Source organism: Lissotriton vulgaris, chromosome 3_1, assembly GCF_964263255.1.
Source record: "Lissotriton vulgaris chromosome 3_1, aLisVul1.2, whole genome shotgun sequence".
NCBI lineage: Eukaryota > Metazoa > Chordata > Amphibia > Caudata > Salamandridae > Lissotriton > Lissotriton vulgaris.
In genome coordinates, this window is record NC_141689.1 from 255,330,070 (window position 1) to 255,346,975 (window position 16,906).

The 16,906-nt window shown below is 50.2% G+C and overlaps 1 protein-coding gene across 2 annotated transcripts in view; it reads left to right on the plus strand.

Annotated features, from left to right (window-relative positions):
* The first annotated feature begins 9,970 nt into the window (after nucleotides 1-9,970).
* ELAC1 (elaC ribonuclease Z 1) overlaps nucleotides 9,971-16,906 on the plus strand; it is a 40,088-nt gene continuing 33,152 nt past the window's right edge. The window contains exon 1 of one of the 2 annotated variants that reach the window (XM_086960390.1): nucleotides 9,971-10,152. The gene's annotated coding sequence lies outside the window, so the exon portion shown is untranslated. The remainder of the gene's footprint in view (nucleotides 10,153-16,906) is intronic. The other variant, XM_086960391.1, reaches the window with a different exon arrangement.

Genomic DNA, 16,906 nt, shown 5'->3' on the forward strand with positions numbered 1-16,906 from the left:
TCCGCATCCCCTCATTCTGTCAGGCTCTCTCCAGCTGCTGGCGTGGCGGAATCTCGGGGATCGCTGGACGATCCCAGGCATTTCTAGCGACGCTTCCAAATTCACTAGTGAGGCATGGTCTCCCAATACTCACAAACGATACAAAGGTGCTTGGAAGCGGTGGTGTGATTGGTGCGCTCAACGGGAAGTTGATCCCGTTTCAGCGGATATCTGTTTGATCCTTAATTTTTTGGCGTCCTTGGCCTCTTCCGGTCTGGCTTATCGGACAGTCAATAATTTTCGTTCAGCTATTTCAGCTGGCCACATACGGATTGATGGCAAGCCTGCTGGTGAGCACCCATTCGTTTCCAAATTACTTAAAGGCATTCGTCTCGCGAAGCCTCCCGCTCCTAAGTACGTCTCTTTATGGGATGTTTCCATTGTCCTGCGGTTCTTGGAGGCCTGGCCTTTCAATCTGTTGTTGTCCCGTAAACAATTGTCTGCTAAGCTGACCATGTTGTTGTGCCTTGTGTCTTGTAAACGTGTGTCGGATGTCCGCGCATTAGATCTTGCGGGCCGCAGTTTCACAACGGAGGGTGTTACTTTTCGTATTTCTAGACGGACTAAATCTAATACTACTTTCATTACTTATCCGTCTTTTCCCACTCACCCCAACCTTTGTGTTGTGCAATGCCTTAAGGACTATGAGGTGAGTACTGCTTCTTTACATTCAGACATGCAGGGTCAATTGTTAATTGCCTTACAGAAGCCATTTCGCCCTGTCACTCCAGCTACTCTGGCAAGCTGGGTGCGTTGGCTTATGTCCGAGGCGGGCATTGATGTGTCTGTATTTGGTGCACATTCTGCTCGTGGTGCAATGGCTTCTAAAGCCTTTACCATGGGTGTCACCCTTTTTGACATTATGAAGGCCGCAGATTGGTCTTCTGATTCAGTTTTCAAAACGTTTTATTACAAACCAATTGATAGTATTGCTTCTGTGGTGGTGGATCAGCTTTAAACAAGCATAATCGGAGCCTCCTGTCCTGACATAGAATTCAAAATTTGCAAACATACGTGACAAGAATTTTCAATTCTATTAAGGACAAGGAGGCGAGGATTATCCCACCCATTGTATTTGATTTGCATTGTTCTGTACTGTAATCTGTTTGATACTATTGCAAATCTCTCTTATTCCTTGTTCTTCCCCCCCTGGATTGCTTTTGACTCTCTGGCATTTTTTGGAGGTTACGGCTCTGTGTCTCTTTCAGGTTCAGACCCGAAGTGAAGTTGATCGACTTCCTGCTGAGTTTCATCTTTCTCCTGGCTCACGGACCCAGAATTCTTCTACTGCCTGCTTCTGGATCTTTTGGATTTCTGCGGCAATTTTGGAGTTGTTATTGTTGCTCTACATTGGATTGTATTTTGACCTTGAACTGTTTCCCCAAAGAAAGAGGAAGAAGGACTAATGTTGGGACCCTTTATACTGTAGTCTCTATGGTCATTCCCTAGTGTTCATGGGAAATGTCGTTTTTGGTTGTTTTTTATTGGCTGCTGAGCATTTCATTAAAGAAATGAGAAAGCATAATCCTCGCCTCCTTGTCCTTAATAGAATTCAAAAATTGCAAACATTCGTGACAAGAATTTTCAATTCTATTAAGGACTAGGAGGCGAGGATTATGCTAATCTCATTTCTTTAATGAGCCCCAGCAGCCATAGAAATAAAAGAACTACAATACCCAGAAACATGGGTAACAACCATAGAGTCTGTGGTATAAAAGGCCATAGAGACAGTCACTCTTCCTCTTTCTTTGGTGAGAATAATTCCAGGAAAACAGAACAAAGCCAATCTGGAAAGTCAAACAATGAAAACAGCATCACCAATCCAGGAAGGCCAAGGAACATCCCGAAGGCAAACAGGTGAAGGAAACTGAAGGAAGAAGACTCCAACGAAGCAGGAAGATGGACCTCCGACAGTTCTGGAAACTCCTCATTTGGGATCAGAGCCTAAAAGGAAAACAGAGCCGTAATACCAAGGCAATGAAAATAGTGTGCATAAAAGCAAGGGAGGGTAATGAAACGGTATGCATATAAAGAACAAGATCATGAGCATAAATGCAGGATATGATTTACAAAGAAATGCATACACAAAACGGGTGGGATAATCCTCGCCTCCTAGTCCTTAATAGAATTGAAAATTCTTGTCACGAATGTTTGCAAATTTTGAATTCTATTGCAGGACAGGAGGCTCCGATTATGCTTGTTCAAAGCTGTCCCACTACAACAGAAGCAACAGTATCAATAGGTTTAAAGTAAAACGTCTTGAAAACAGAATCTGAGGACCAATCAGCGGCTTTCATAATGTCAAACAAAGTGACCCCCATGGAATAGGCTTTAGAAGCCATGGCTCCACGAGCTGAATGTGCTCCAAACACAGAAACATCAATCCCAGCCTCAGCCATGAGCTAACGAACCCATCGAGCCAGAGTAGCTGGGGTGACAGGACGGAAAGGTTTTTGTAAAGCAATTAACAATTGACCCTGCATATCTGCACGAAAAGAAGCAGTACTTACCTCATAATCCTTGAGGCACTGGACGACACACAGATTAGGACGAGCAGGGAAAGCGGGATAAGAAATAACAGTAGTGTTTGTCTTAGTACGCATGATAAGATGAAAGGTAACGCCATCAGGCGTGAATCGGCGACCGGCCAGATCCAAAGAGTGGACATCAGACACTCGCTTGCAAGAGATCAAACACAGCAACATAGTCAATTTGGCCGATAGTTGCTTACGGGAGAGCAAAGAATTAACAGGTCAAGCCTCCAAAAAGCGTAGCACCACCGACACGTCCCATAATGAGACATATTTAGGGCGCAGAGGTTTTGCTTGACGAACACCCTTCAGAAGTTTAGAAACCAGAGGGTGTTCACCCGCAGGCTTGCCGTCCACCGGAAGATGGCCCGCCGAGATGGCCGAACGAAAATTGTTCACTGTGCGATACGCCAAACCCGAGGTAGCCAGGGAAGCCAAGAAATTGACTATGACAGAGACATCCGCCGAAGCGGGATCAACTTGTTGTTGAACACACCAGTCACACCAACGCTTCCAGGATCCCCTGTAACGTTTGTGGGTGTTGGAAGACCAGGCGTCAGAAATGAATCTGGCAGCGTCCGCAGAAAGGCCTGCGACCGACCAGCGTTCTCCGAAATCCGCCACGCTAGCAGAAGAAGAGAGTCTGAGAGAATCAGGGGATGCGGGTTCCGAAGAGGATCTAAGAGGAGATTCCACTTCTGGGGAAGAAGGAGCGGCACTGCACAACTCATCTCCAAGAGAAGCGGGAACCACGGCTGAGCCCCCCACAGCAGCGCAATCAAGATGATCTCCGCCTGGAACCGTTTCGTGTAAGCCAGAACTCTGGGCAACATCATGAAAGGGGGAAAGGCATAACATAGAGTCGACGGCCACTGCTGAAGAAAAGCATCCGTGGCCAGGGCCTCCGGATCCGGTCTCCAACTGAAGAACAGGGGGAGCTGAGTATTGAGCCGAGAGGCAAACAGATCCATGTGACACGGACCCCAAGTCCGGAGAAGAGCGCGAAAGACACGGGGATGCAACCTCCAGTCGCTGAAGTCTTTCAGGTGTCTGGAGTGCCAATCCGCAATCTGATTGTCGCGGCCGGGAAGATATTCCGCAATAACTGTGATCCTGTTCTGCAGACAAAAATGCCAAAAATCCTTGGCAATCTCCGCCAGAAGCTTCGAGCGAGTACCGCCCAGCTTGTTGATGTAACGGACTGCAGGCACGTTGTCCATGCGGAGAAGAATGCAGCACTGGGACCGAAGGGGGGAGAAGCACTTGATTGCAAAAGAACCCGCCAGGAGTTCCAGACAATTGATGTGGAGAGAAAGCTCCTGAGGAGACCAACGACCCCCCGTCGAGATGGACCCGCACCGGGCTCCCCAACCCCACTGACTGGCATCCGACTCGATCACCAATTCCGGAGAGGTCCCAAAGAGGGCCCGACCGTTCCAGGCCTCCATGTGGTCCAACCACCACTGCATCTCCCATCTCGCTTCCTCGGAAAGAGGAATCTGGTCCGAATAACGAAGACATTTCCGGAGATGACTGATCTTCAGGCGCTGTAGAGCCCTGTAATGTAGGGGCGCCGGAAAGATCGCCTGAATGGAGGAGGCCAAACAGACCGACAACACGTGCTAACGACCTCAACGACACAGTCGGTTTGGAAATAACAGTAGTTAGCTCCCTCTTGATATAACGTATTTTCTGAGCGGGTAAGAGAAGTTGACAAGAAAGAGAGTTGACCTGGAAACCCAAAAAATCCAACACCTGAGTCGGGATCAAGACAGACTTCTGGACGTTCACAAGGAATCCCAGAGACTGCAAAAGATCTATGGCCCAGTCCAGATGGGCCAACACCTGAAACGGAGAGTCCGCCAGAATGAGGATGTCGTCCAGATAAATTATTAGACGGACACCTCGTGAACGGAGAGACTCCACCACCGGCCTGAGAAGCTTCGTAAAGCACCAAGGTGCTGACGAGAGGCAGAACGGGAGAACTCGGTACTCGTACCATTTCCCCAGCCACTGAAACTGAAGAAAGCGCCGATGAGGGGGAAATATCGGGACTGACAAGTATGCGTCCTTTAGATCCAGACGAACCATCCAGTCCTTCTCCCGCAGAAGATCTCTCAATAGATGGATACCCTCCATCTTGAAATGCCTGTAAACCACGCTCCCGTTGAATTCCTTCAGATTGAGAACTAGACGGGCGCCCCCGCCTTTCTTTTGCACCAGGAAAACCGTGCTGGCGAACCCTTGCGGATGACGCACGGTCGGAACTATGGCTTCTTTTGACAGAAGAGCTTCCAGTTCCGCGGAAATGAATTCCTGATCCTGCGTCGAAAAAGAAAGAGGAGGAGGAGGGTGGGTCTGATGTGGGCGTTGATAAAACTCTATTCGGAAACCCTGAACAGTCTCCAGAACCCAAGCATCGCTGGAGAGCAATCGCCAATTGTTTAGGACATGGGTACTCACAAACTTTCTCTAGGGGGCCAAATTTACAGTGTGGTTTATGTCCGAGGGCCGCACTGGTGGGGGCGGGGTCAGTGGGGGAAGGGGCGGGGCTAGAGCAACAAGAAAAAAACTGTGACCATGAGGTTGATCACAGGTCCCCGCAGCGGACGCCTTCATCCACTGAGCCACCAGACCCGGCATACACACATCTCTCTCTCTCTCTCTCTCTCTCGTTCTTTCTCTCCCTCACTCTCTCTCCCTCTGTCTCTCTGTCTCCATCTGTCTCCCTCACTCTGACTGTATCGCTCCGTCTCTCCCTCTGTCTCACTCCCTCTCTCCCTCTGTCTCACTCCCTCTCTCCCTCTGTCTCACTCTTTCTCTCCCTCTGTCTTGCTCACTCCCTCTCTCCCTCTGTCTCACTCACTCTGAATGTCTCACTCTCTATATCTCCCTCTCCATCTCTGTCTACCTCTCCATCTCTGTCTTCCTCTCCCTCACTCTGTTTCCCTCTCCCTCAGTTTTCCTCTCCCTCACTCTGTTTACCTCTCCCTCAGTTTCCCTCTCTCACACTCTGTTTCCCTCTCCCTCAGTTTCCCTCTCTCTCACTCTGTTTCCCTCTTCTCACTCTGTTTCCCTCTCCCTCAGTTTCCCTCTCTCTCACTCTGTTTCCCTCTCCCTCAGTTTCCCTCTCCCTCACTCTGTTTCCCTCTCCCTCCTTCCCTCTGTCTCCCTCTCTCCTTCCTTCCCTCTGTCTCCCTCTCCCTCCTTCCCTTTCCCTCCTTCCCTTTCCCTCTTTCCCTCGGTCTCCCTCTCTCTCCCTCCCTCACTCTGTCTCCCTCCCTCACTCTGTCTCCCTCCCTCACTATGTCTCCCTCCCTCACTCTGTCTCCCTCCCTCACTTTTAGCGGGCTCCCTCGCTCTTAGCGGGCTCCCTCACTCTTAGCGGGTTCCCTCACTCTTTGCAGGCTCCCTCACTCTTAGCGGGCTCCCTCACTCTTGGCGGGCTCCCTTACTCTCCTTCCCTCTCCCTCCTTCCCTCTCCCTCCCTTCCTCCCTCACTCTCCTTCCCTCACTCTCTCCTTCCCTCACTCTCTCCCTCCCTCACTCTCTCCCTCCCTCACTCTCCCCTTCCCTCGCTCTCTCCTTCCCTCGCTCTCTCCTTCCCTCACTCTCTCCTTCCCTCACTCTCTCCCTCCCTCACTCTCTCCTCGCCCTCACTCTCTCCTTCCCTCACTCTCTCCTTCCCTCACTCTCTCCTTCCCTCACTCTATCCTCCCTCGCTCTCCTCCCTCGCTCTCCTCCCTCGCTCTCCTCCCTCCCTCTCCCTCCCTCCCTCCCTCTCGCTCTCCCTCCCTCGCTCTCCCTCCCTCGCTCCCCTTCCCTCTCTCTCTCCTTCCCACTCCCTCCTTCCCTCACTCTCCCTCACTCTCTCCTTCCCTCACTCTCCTTCCCTCTCCCTCCTTCACTCTCCCTCCCTCTCTCCTTCGCTCCCTCTCTCCTTCCCTCCCTCTCTCCTTCCCTCACTCACTCTCTTTCCCTCGCCCTCCCTCTCCTCGCCCTCACTCTCTCCTTCCCTCGCTCTCTCCCTCCCTCGCTCTCTCCCTTCCTCGCTCTATCCCTTCCCTCGCACTCTCCTTCCCTTGCTCCCCCTCCCTCTCCCTCGTCCTCCCTCTCCCTCGTCCTCCCTCTCCCTCGACCTCCCTCTCCCTCACTCTCTCCTTCCCTCGCTCTCTCCTTCCCTTATTCTCCTTCCCTCTCCCTCCCTGACTCTCCCACCCTCACTCTCCTTCCCTCACTCTCTCCTTCCCTTGCTCGTCCTCCCTCTCCCTCGTCCTCACTCTCTCCTTCCCTCGCTCTACCTCTCCCTCGCCCTCACTCTCCTGCCCTCACTCTCCTGCCATCACTCTCCTGCCATCACTCTCCTGCCATCACTCTCCCTCACTCTCCTTCCCTCCCTCTCCCTCCCTGTCTCTCGCCCTCCCTTTCCCTCCCTGTCTCTCTCCACCTTGCCCGTGTGTGCCCGGGCTGAGACAGCTTCTTGGCAGGCACACACACAAACACTGCCTCACCGGAGCACTTCACGGGTCTTCAAAAGACCATTCGTTTGTTAATGAGGCTTTGTCACCTCTTAGCCCCCCTGCAGCCCCACTCTGACTACGAAGGGAATCGCCCGGCCCCCACAGAGTAGCAGTCTGAGTCGCGCTGCCACAGGGGTTTTTGCTGACACTGTAAAAAAAAAAAAATTTTAACACGGGTACATGTCTGCAAGGTCCGCGGGCCGCCAGGGAAGGCTTGCCGGGCCGCCCGCGGGCCGTACTATGAGTACCCGTGGTTTAGGAAATACCGTATCCTGCCCCCAAGAATCACACTGCATGCAGGAATTAGGCTCACCTGAGGTGTTGGAATCCTGATATCCACCATAGGATCCTCCAGAACGACCCATCTGGTACTGGCCACGTCCTTTCTTTGAAGGGTAGAATTTGGACTTGTTCGAATAACCGGAGTCTTGTTGATGGCCTCTGTGGGACTGGGTTCCCCTTTGGGAGGGCTGACCACGGCCGGACGGACGTCCCCTACCCCTACCCTGCCAAAAACCGGACGAAAAGCCCGGCGTAAAGAGGCTTGAGCCTTGTCCAAGCCACTAAAGGTGTTGACAAATTTAGTGAGCTCCTTTACGAAAGGCTGGCCAAAGAGCAAACCTTGGGCCTCCGGTCCAGCCTCGGAAGTGCACAGCTCAGCAAGCTTGGGGTCTAATTTAAGTAATATCGAACGTCGACGTTCACTAGAAATGGCACAGCTTGCATTGCCGAGTTGGCAAATGGCTCTTTGAGCCCATTCAATGAGGTCGTCAGGGTCCACCATAGTGGAGGACTCCTTGGCCAGAAAGCCAAGGTCGAGGATCTTAGTAAGAGGACCCAGAAGGTCCAAGACCTTATCTTGGCGGGAGCGCCAAGAACGGTCCAGCCCTTTCTTAGGGTCCTTTGCAAATTTGCGAAGGTACGTAAGCATCGTGGGGTCTACTTCAGGAGTTTCAGCCAGGTGATCCGCTAGGTCTGGATGCGGACACTCAGAACAAAGACGGGCCCTCACGTCCTTTTCAAATGGCTGATGTATGTGAGCCTGCACGTATTGAGCCACCGCTGGTGAAGGGGGCCAAGCAGAAGAGTTAGGGTGGACAATGTCTGAGGGCTCAAAAGACAAAACAGGGGGATGCGTGGGCGCATCAACATAATGCTCCTTACAGACCTTCTTTTTAGGAGGGGGACCTGCCTGATCAGAGGAGGATGAAGAGTCTTGATCATCCGTGTCCGCAGGTGAAGCAGCAGTAGACGCCTCCACTCTGGGCACTGGTTTAGCAGTACGCAAAGCCTTAGCCAATTTACGAAAGTCCGAAGAATGAGGGTTATTAGGAGAGGCAGCAGACTTGCGCGAAGCAGGAACCCAACATTGCTGCTGCGCATACTGGGTTAAATGACGCTTTAGAGGCGTGATTGCTCTCACCAAGGCTTGATTGACGGAATGCTGGACCCCTTGGTCAAGCGCCTCCACCAAGTCATATTCCATTGTCTCGGAGACGTCGTCCTCCTCATAATAGTCATCCCCATATGAAGCACTCATGGTCTCACAGAATGAGAAATAAATTTTACAGCCCACTGGATGACTAGAAATCTTGTATGCCAAAGGCAAAATGCAGGGGGAGTGCAAAAACCCCAACAGCAAGCCAAGAAGCAGGAAAAATTACTGCTCAGTTCGAAAATAAAGGTGGAGGGAGGGCTTGCTGAGTACAAAAAAACCACACTCTAGGCAGTGCCTATGCCAAATTTTACAACCCAGTGATTTTCTGCATCAATGGGCGTCTGAGGGGTTAAGCGCTGGCTGTGGTCGTCGACGCTGACTGAAGGCGTCTCTCTGAAGGCTTCGGTAAAGTGAGAAGCCGAGGGAACCAGGAAATGCCTACCGCGCATGCGCGGGGTTCCAGGAAGCCAGACGCTCGAGAAAGGGAAGCTCGCGCTGCCGTGCGCGAGGCTCCCAAAACCCCCGGTCTCCCGCTCCACAACAAAAGACACACAGGCGCCAAGCGCCCAAGTCAATAGGAAGGCGACCACGCGCTTCCAATACCGGCACTAAGAAACGGAAAAACAAAGCACCGACCAGGCGGGCAAGAAAGCTGAAATGAGCACGCTGATGAGGCAGACAAAGCGCTAGCAATAGAATGAACAACGCGCTAATAAGCACAAAGCAGTCAAAGCAAAAGCGGGCAAACAATACCAGCAAAAACTTTAAGGTAAGACAGAAATGCACTTAACTGGCTGCGGAGCAGCAAAGAAAGAGGAAGAGTGACTGTCTCTATGGCCTTTTATACCACAGACTCTATGGTTGTTACCCATGTTTCTGGGTATTGTAGTTCTTTTATTTCTATGGCTGCTGGGGCTCATTAAAGAAATGAGATTAGCATAATCGGAGCCTCCTGTCCTGCAATAGAATTGAAAATTCTTGTCACGTATGTTTGCAAATTTTGAATTGTCACTATTACCTTATGTAACGTAACATATGCTTTTGTAATCTGTTCTTTTGTAATGTTTCTCATTATGTTTCATTTCTGTTCCTTTTGTGAAGCGCTCTGACACCTTCGGGTAAAGTCCGCGCTATATAAAAATGCATAAATAAATAAATAAATAAAATAACGTCTTGTTATTCTGTGCAAATCATTCTCCCCCTGCTTGATGTAATGTAACAGGTGTTAATGAAAAGCACTACAGTATCTTAAGGGCGAATTAACAATGTATAAAATTGCACAATAAATTTTGTGATAAAAAAGTGAATTCCCTGGTTTAAATAGGAGCGCTGCATTCCAGCACCTCTGCCCTCGCAGCGCTCACCTGCGCGCGCAACAACTGAACCTTACCAAAAGTTGTGTCCAAGCATGCCTCTAAATCCCTTTCATACGCATATCCGGTGGCGCCGGAAGTTACGTCGCCTACTAGTGCCAGCCAACGTTTGTGGGCACACGCTAGAGTATTATAAGGAGTCAAAGAGGAAGATGAAAAAGAAAGTAAGGGTGCTACTTTAAGGTTTACAGCGTGCAGACTCCTTCACGATCGAGTCTCAGCAGTCTTTGCTGACCTGGAGATTCTGCGAGGTAAAATCTTCACCGCCAAATTGATGTTTGGTAGATCGTATCGGGTAATGAATGTGTGTTGTTTTGCAAATGCGTCTGTTAATAAATATTTTTTCACTCCTGAGCAACAGCGTACAAGTAATATTTGTCCACATTTAGCAAAACCGGGTGCGTCTTTCACTTTTTTGAACTTCCTTTTCTGTAAACGTATGTACTGTCCAAAGGAAACAAATTGTGTGGTAGGTTAACTCGCAGTGTCTGCATACACACTTGACACAAAACCCCCATGCTACTAATTTAATAGGCATGACTGCATTTTTCCGGCAAACCCTCCACAAACTATTTCCGCAATGGAGTTAAACCTTCTGATATAGCCCGCTGACTGCCTGTTTCTCAACTGGCACAGGGTCTACCCTCGGCAAAGCTACTCTTGGATTGCTGTTGGGTCTGTCAGCAGACCAAGACCTACTCGGCATTATGGGACCACGAGCAATACATCTAGTCAGTAATGGTGGCAAAGTTGTGTATGATGTTCCGTCTACAGCTGGTATTTCCGTGTTTAGAGAGCAATGTGCAACACTTCTTATCTTCTGTTTTGTGCGCAGTTTTATATAGCGCGAGTTTGACCCGAAGTTATCTGAGCGGTAACATGAGCACCAGTTCCATTCATTTTTGGTAAGCACGGGTTGAATAAGTGATTTGCCCAGAATCACAGGATGCCGACGCCGTATTCTAACCTGGTCCTCCAGCTCAAATTTTGCAGCGCTGGCTGTTACGCCACATCGTTTTATTGAACTGATGTTATAAATTACAGAAAGAACATGGGTTCTTGCTCCCCACTCAAGGCATTTATCTCGAAGACGTGCTCTTTTTTTAGTCTTGCTGCCGGTTGGGTGGGGGTGGCGCGAGGGGGGCAGGTGGAGCGCTGACCTCAGTCACCGGATCCTGGCAGTTCCTGCAGCCCCTGCTTACTTTTCACAAAATAGACCAGGCAGCTGTTTGTATTGTCTCTGAAGTGAAGTATTTAAAATGACAACTGTACCAGAATACATACATTGAAAATATTTATGTAAGTGGTTTGGAAAAAGAAGTGTTGGAATATTTTTAGACATTTGCACAATTGTGGGTCCTTTTCACCTGTGTTCTCTCAGCTTGTTGTTTCTCATCTTCATATTCTTACAAGACTTTCTATTGATCACATCTTATAAGCAACTTTTACCTAGCGGTATAGTCAAGGCCTCTGGAATTAAGCGATTTTTCTACTGCATTGTTTTCTGTATAATTATAGATTTTACACATATGCCACCCAAATCATCATCTGCTGCTAATTCACAGATATTACTGAACAATTGCTACTGTATGTATGTATAGGCATTTATATAGCGCACTACTTACCCGGAGGGTCCCAAGGCGCTTCGACCGCTGCGAAACCCTTCCTGGCTTCCCTGAGAGATGGTTGGTCCCTTAATGGGTATCTCCATGGTGAGACCAGGCATCCCCGGCGGTCTGGTGGGGCCATTAGTGAAGATGAGGCAAGCTAATGCCCAGAGTTGCCGAGTGTGATCTCTGATCAGAGTGGGCACCAAGGCGAGAGAATTATCGAGTCCGCTGACCCTGGTCCAGAAACCTGCCGCGCCGGGAATCGAACCCTGGTCCCGGGCCGTCCTCTGCTCTCGGGTCTGCAGCCTCTAACCCGTGAGCCACACTACTAGCTCAAAACTTAATAAAACATGCCAGCATGTGGTTCTGTCCAACAGAAAGCACTTTTCAGAGGTTGATGGTTACTTTTCTGTTGCTCATTGCTGCATTTGACCGCATATCGGGGGCTAGGGGGTGCTGGTATCTTATTTCAGTCAGGGACACTAATATGGAAACCTAAATGTATTAAAGCTCGAGGTCAAGGACTGCCACCCAAATCCCCTCTGAGGTGAGCAATGTTAGTTTCACAAGCGCTTTCCTCGTCCTATGGGGACTCCAAATGAGCTGCAGGAGCAGTGGTCAATGTCCTGGAAGATTGTTCGGTATAGCGATATTGAGAAGGCTGTAAAATAGTACCGCAGCCTAGGGAGGAGAACCATTTTTGTCAGGGCCACTCTGCCTAATACTGATAGTGGGAGTGTCTGCCAGATTTGATGAATTGCTGCCGAGAAGCTACGGCCGCCACAATGTTACCATCTAGCAGTCATTCTTCTATTCGCTAAATGCTGACCCCTAAGTACTTAATTGTGACCAGTTCTAGCTGCAGGGAGTCTCCTAATGCTTCAGGCTTGCTCCATCCCAGGGGTCCACGATGGAGTACACAGATGACTTCTCACAGTTGACCCATAGGCCTGAGATTGCACCAATCTGTTCCAATTCTCTAACTGCCCGGACCCCCGCTCTTCCTCTGCCATGCCTCTCATTTAGGCAACAAGCAGGTGCTGTGGCAGGGTCCTGCTTTAGCATAATCAAAGGCCTCAGAAGATTATTCGACCTTCTCCCGTTGACAGCCAGAAAGAGGGTGGCGGTGGCTCTTATTACATCTCGTCTGGACTACTGCAACAGTCTATATGCAGGCTCCAGTAAAGCAGTACTGCATCGACTGCAGATGGTCCAGAATGCCACCGCCCGCCTCGTACTGAGATGGCCCAGGAAGTCGTCTGCATCAGCAGCACTTAAGATCCTGCACTGGTTGCCCATCCATAAAAGGGTGCTATTTAAAATCTTAGTAATCACCTTTAGGTCCTACCATCAGCTGGGTCCTACATACCTGTTAAAAAGGTTCAGAAGATATGTGCCCTCCCGCTCACTCAGATCTTCCAACCTGAACTTGCTGGTCACTCCCAAATTTAGACTAGCTACGAAAGGAGGAAAGTCCCTTGGAGTGCTGGGTGCTAGGGCCTGGAATAAACAACCACTCCAATTGCGCCAGATCCCGTCAGAGAACCTTTTTCGAAAGGCTCTAAAGACATGGATTTTTAAACTCACAGACGCAGCCTGTTTAGCTCTAGTCTAAACCCAATCCCTAGAGATACCAGATACTGTCTTACCGGTGCCTCACTAGCTCCCCGGCCAAACACCTTTTAGACATGAGTGGTCAGCGCCAAGATGCTCCGTGGAGTGTAAGCCGCGCTTTACAAAAATAAAATTACATTACAATTACATATAGCATCATATCATCAGAATATAGCAAAGGAGGCAGGGAGGCTTTATTAATAACAAACGTTTGACGGTGAGCTCCCTGACATTGACCAGTGATTCCAGTGCTACCATGAATAACGCAGCTGAGAGTGGGGAGCCCTGCCTAGTGTCCCTACCTACCACATAACTGTCACAAATGACGTCACACGTTTTCACTCTGGTTTGTGTACAGCAGCTTAGTCCATTTTATCAAGCTACTGCCACAGGTGGAAATAACTTACTGCTTTTTAGGTCTCGCCTGTCAATGCGCTTGCGAGAATATAGGGGCTTAACCAGAGCTTAGCCATCGGGCGATTTGATGCTGTGCCCGTGAAAAGCAAGCTCAATGTGCAAGCGCATTGACCTAAAAGCGCGTGCACATGAAAGCCAGCCATCTGTTGCTTCCCCAGCATGGTGCCGCCAGCAGCTTCACTTGAAAGGGATCCGCTCCACCCCCTGCTGCTTCAAAGGTTTTCATTTCGCACTTTTCACGGCCGCCAGGCCGAGTCGCATTTCTCCTCCCCCTCCCCCTCCCCACAGCAATGCCAAGAGCTTGTTTTCTCTCGTTTTCGGCCTCCCACCTCCTTCCTCTTCCCTCTTTCTTTTTCTTGTTACCTTTTTTGCACCTGTCTCCGTTGTCTGCCTCTCTCCCCTCCTGTGTTGCTCTCTCTCGTCCATTTTCTTCTCTCCCATCCTGCGCTGAGCTCTCTCTCTCTCTCTCTCTCTCTCTCTCTCTCGTGTGTTTCTCTCTCTCTCTCTCGTGTGTTTCTCTCTCTCTCTCTCTCTCTCTCTCTCTCTCTCTCTCTCTCTCTCTCGTGTTTCTCTCTCTCTCTCGTGTTTCTCTCCCCAACCCTGCACTCCCTGTTGCTCTCTGTATAGCTTTCCCTTGGTATCCTCTCCGAGTGTGCCCCCACACCTTGTTTAACATTTCGCCCCCCTCTCCTCCCGCCCGCACTACGCTGTCCTTGCATTGTGGTTTTTGGGTGACTGTCCTTTAAGTGTTTGTGTTTTTTTTAAACATTTATTTATTTAAACCATGTTCTACACAAACATGTACATACACAACGCAAGGTACTTGCAAATACATACAGTTCAACAGTTTATTGATGTCTGTGCCATTCCGGCGCTTCCCCGCCCCCCACCCGTACTCCAAGAGCGTCCGGCTGTGGTGCTGCCTGCGTGTCTGCCCCTTTGATGGCGATCCCTCCTGAATCCACTTAAGACCCACCCGTACTCCATTGTCCGTGCCATTCCGCCCACTTCTCCCCCCACCCGCACTCCACTGTCCGTGCATTGTTGTTTTTAGGTCTCGCCCTGGAATTCGCATCCGAAGGATGCGTCCAGGGTCGGAGACTTATAGTCGTCTGACACGGGGGAATGAGGGACACAAAACTGTGACGAGCGGGTGGATTGAGCTGCGTGCACGCGCGTCAACATTCACGCATGCGCACATCACAGCCACACGCATACACAGCACTCACGCATGCGCACATACACACGCATACACAGGCACACCCCCGTCACCTACACGCATACACAGAGACCCCTCCACACACACCAGCCCCTCTCCTCTCGGCTCCACACACACGCACACGCATTTACACTTACACAGACACGCAGGCACCCAGACAGGCAACCCCCCCCCCCCCCCTCACACACACGCATACACACAGACTCCAGGACACATACACACACACATGCACGCTCACACACATACACAGCCCGCCGCCGCGTGCGCGCGCGCACACAGATGCCCCCCCCCCCCCCACACAAGGCGAAGCCCCACTCACCGGCTTCCTCAGTGCAGCGGCTCCCACCGGCAGCAAGACTCTTCTTCGGCACCGGGGCGCAGGGTAGGCTCCTGCCTGCTCCGGTGCTCCAAACAATCGCGGCTCTTCCGTGGGAGGCGGGGTAGGCTCCCGCCCTCCTACTTCCGGTTGTCCCGCCCGGCCTGCCTGACTTCCTGGTCGCAGGCCGGCGCAAAACGCTGAAGAGTGCTTGTTTGGATTTAGAATAAGCCCCCGCCCCCGTGTTCTGGGAAACTGCGTGTTTTTTAGGTCGGTTCGAGTTCCTGACGGTGAGGGAGAAGCAGAAGCAGCCTCGAATACAGATTTCCAGTGTTCGGCAGATTAAAGGCCCCCGGTGCATTGTTCGAATACCACGAGATTAGTTTCCAAGGAGACGGATGTCCGTTGCTATAGGCACCGGGGGCCAGGAATTAGGATTGTGGTTTTTTTTTTCATCTTGATCACGCAAACCGGTTGCTCACGCTCCACAATTTAAGCGTCCGTTTACAAAACCCGACAGGAAAGCTGAAGAGCGGATTGCTTCCTGGAATTTATTTTCCTCTCCCGCCACTCGTTTCCATGTACACAGCGTTTGGTATTAACCCCCCACCCCCCAACCAAAGTCGCTCCTCTTTCTTTTTTGTTGGGGCCGAATACCTGAGTGGGTCTGTACTTTTCAACAGTATTATGCGCACACATACCATTTTTGTAAACAAGTCCAACTGCCCTTGGAAAATCCTTTCCATCATACCCTACTGATCGCAAATCCGAGAGATTTCGGCTCTTAACCAAGGTATAAGCAGAGATTGTGGGTCCATATCTTCAGAATATGAGACCCATCGACATGCTTGAGCCGCAAGGACCGAAAGTGAATGCATATTGATTGTAACTACAGTTTATTAAAACTTACAATAAAATAATGCTCGTTACAATAAAAAACACAGTAAAAGAGCTATTTAGTCTCGTGTTAAGATCACATAGCAGACATCGTTCCCTGTTTAAACACAATGCTAATTCGATAGCATTATTGCTGAATCCGTGCTCAGTCAAGAGGAGCGTGCTAGGTGCATTGTTCCATGCCAATAAGAACATGAAGTAGAGTGCGGAAAAAGTGTGTGGTGCATGTTTTAAAATGAGCAGAAATAGGGCTGGGGCAGGAACAGGACTGATCATTAAATAGGGCTCAGAGACGACGAAAAGTGCATGTTATAACATCAGAAGTTAAACACATGAGAGCTGTTGGACCGTGGCCGTGGTTTGTAGAATAATGAAGTTGCTTGTTGGCGAGGAAAGGCATGAATAATGAAGAGAAAACTGAACCACCGTCATAAAAGGCCCAGAACCGTTATGCACTCGGAATACGGCAAACGTGGACAGTGACTTGGCGTGCGTGCTCTGCGGTGCCAGCGCGGTCAGGGCACAGTTATCAGGTACCCCTATTCTGTGATGCCAGCAAGGTCAATTTTGATTCAGCAAAGGTCATACATTTTGGGAATTTCCCAAAGCATAAGATCTTCTTGAAGTGAGGCTATAATACCTTCGTACATGTGCGGGTTCCGGCTGTTTCAAGAACACTCTTCTCGGACGGGGCAAGTGCAGATATGGCAAATATCTATCTTTGGGTAGTGGCAGAGCCGGCAAGCGGTCCCGCCGGCATTCCGGCTTCTCCAGGCCAGGAGATTGCATGCAGTGTGAAGAAGCTGCCTTATCGACAATTCAACAGTCTGAGTTTCGCCTTTAGACTAACAGTGAGTGCAGAGTGCGTGCAGAAACAGTGAGTGCAGAGTGCATGCAGAGTGAGTGCAGAGTGACAGTGAGTGCGGAGTGAC